Here is a 2511-nt window from a genome sequence, read left to right as displayed (position 1 = left end):
AGTTCGCTTAAAAATGTAATATATATAGGTTGTTAATGGATAATCAATAATAGTCAAGCTTGTAGTCATGTTAGTTAAGATTTTCTAGATGTACATAGATATATTTTAGATAGGTATTCTTCATATTTTTCAAAGATTATAGAATATGGCATTTTAAATGTTTTAATAAATTAGGAATTTTCATGACAATGAGAAACTCTGCTCCTGGCAGCACCAATCTACTTCAAGAGGAAGATGGGCATTGAAGAGGATCCTTATGGAGTTTGATAGCCATTTGGGCAAGAAACTGTTCTTGCCTGGACTATTGCATAAACTGGACACAGAGAACCCGCAGAGAGAGGACTACTGAACTTGCCTAAAGGTGAGATGATCTTTCGGTGTTCCTGATTCATGAAAGAGTCTGCGAGACATTCTGCAGGACACAGCAGATAGTGACTGACTGCCTTTGAAATTTCCTGCTTCATAGAAAAGTCTGCTGGAAACTATGGGACTGTAGGCCGAAGATGGATGCCCCAATGGTGCAGAGGAACTTTGGGTGACTGTCCAGGCAGCAAGATGTCGCTGTGATTTCTAGAGTTTTGTAAGTTGCTTACTTCTCATTTACTTAGGTAATATTATATCCTTCTGGAGTCTTTGATGGAGTTAAAAAATATATAGATAGTTATAGTTTTCCTTAGTTATGAAAAAAGATAAAATAGATGTAAATATTGTAATTTTTACTTGATAACTGTTTTGTTATATGTAATTTTGCTATGTTAAAGTTAAAGCCTTTCCTTTTTGTTTAAACAGAAAAAGGGGAAATTATGGAGGAAGGTCATTGGTTAAATAATAAAGAAACTGCTTGGCCTCATAGGTTGAAACATAGGTGGGAGGAGTAAACAGAACAGAACGCTGGGAGGAAGAGGAAGTGAGCTCAGAGGCCATGCTCCCCTCTCCTAGGCAGACACAATGAAGCAAGCCGCCAGGTCAGACATGCTGAATCTTTCCTGGTAAGACCGGTGCTACACAGTCTATTAGAGATGGGTTGATCAAGATATCAGAATTAGCCAGTAAGGGCTAGAGCTAATGGGCCAAGCAGTGTTTAAAAGAAAAAAAGAATTCAGGTGAGCAGGCTTGCCCTAAAGGCCCTCTACCTGATGAGCCCTCTCCCTTGTTTATGAGGCTCAGGCATTGGAACACTAGGTCTCCAGTCAACGGCACTCTTCAGGGGAGGTTATGGGAGGCTCAGCCTTGCTAGAGGAACTATGTCACTGGGGGATGGCTTTGAGAACTCATAAAAACCCCCACTTCCAGTTTAATCTCTGCTCCATGTTTATGGCAGAAGATGTGACCTCTCAGGTTCCTGCTTTAGCTGCCTGCTGCCATGGTGTCATTATCATCATGGGCTCTAACCCTCTGGACCTGTAAGCTAAAGTGAACTTTTTCTTCTATAAATTGCATTGGTCATGATATTTTATTACAGCAACAGAAGAGTAACTAGGGCAAGGTCTCGTGTATCCCATGCTGGCCTCAAACTCACTATGTAGACAGGGATACTTAATTATAAGGAAAAAAGAAAAGAAAGCAGTTTCCTATTGCTTTATGTTGGTAAATGACTTTTATTTATTTATTTATTTTGGTTTTTCAAGACAGGGTTTCTCTGTAGCTTTGGAGCCTATCCTGGAACTAGCTCTTATAGACCAGGCTGGCCTCAACCTCACAGAGATCCACCTGCCTCTGCCTCTCGAATGCTGAGATTAAATGCATGCACCACCACCGCCCGGCTTAGTAACTGACTTTTAGCAAATGACTTTGGGAGAGATTATAACCATGGCAGATAGTCTGTAGAAGAAAGCAAAAATTGTTCAATTTTAACATTTTGCATATTTTGAGTGTTTATCATTGGAAGTATAGTTTGTTTCCTAGGTTTTACGGTGGTGATTTGTTTCATTTTTAGCAGGTCTTAGGATTTAGCTCTGGCTGTGCTGAACTTTAGATGGATCTCCTGCCTCTATCTCCCCAGGTCTGAGATTAGAGTTATGAGCCATCACACATGGCTGCTACTTTTGTTTGGTGCGGCACACCTCTTCCGCCAGCAGAAGAGACGACTACAATAGGATTCTTCTCAGAACACACTTTATTGGAACACTTACACTTGAGAATTTGAGAGAGGCAAGAAGACCCCGACCCCGTGGAAGCAGAAGAATATATACGGTGCCAGACAAAGCCCTGACATGTCATCAACCCAATGGCTCAGGCCAGAATGGAGTGATCATGCTAAATTGTGATTGGCCAGATGGGATGGGCAGATCGAAAGACTCCCTGCGCTAGGGGGAGCACGCGCACAAGTTGTTTACCAAGTTTTACATGGAACAGCAAATGGCGCCCAGGCTCCGTGCCGACACACCCACGACATGACAGTGCCATGGCGCGCAATACATCTCCGCACGCTACATCTCCCCCTTTTGTGTTTTTTTTTTTTTTTTTTGGTTTTTCTAGACAGGGTTTCTCTGTGGTTTTAGAGCCTGTCCT

The 2511-nt window shown here is 41.9% G+C and overlaps 1 long non-coding RNA gene across 1 annotated transcript in view; it reads left to right on the top strand.

The window, feature by feature from the left end:
* Nucleotides 1-2468, top strand: part of LOC126490703 (uncharacterized) — an 11301-nt gene extending 8833 nt beyond the window's left edge. The window contains exons 2-4 of the long non-coding RNA XR_007589225.1: nt 175-361; nt 467-580; nt 2003-2468. This is a non-coding gene — a long non-coding RNA (uncharacterized lncRNA). The remainder of the gene's footprint in view (nt 1-174; nt 362-466; nt 581-2002) is intronic.
* Nucleotides 2469-2511: the final 43 nt, after the last annotated feature.

The sequence above is a fragment of the Alexandromys fortis genome, unplaced genomic scaffold, assembly GCF_014885135.2.
Source record: "Alexandromys fortis isolate MF-2015 unplaced genomic scaffold, M_Fortis_MF-2015_v1.1 scaffold_238, whole genome shotgun sequence".
Taxonomy (NCBI): domain Eukaryota; kingdom Metazoa; phylum Chordata; class Mammalia; order Rodentia; family Cricetidae; genus Alexandromys; species Alexandromys fortis.
The sequence above is the reverse complement of the archived record's forward strand: the minus strand, read 5'-3'. Positions and strand labels throughout refer to the sequence as shown.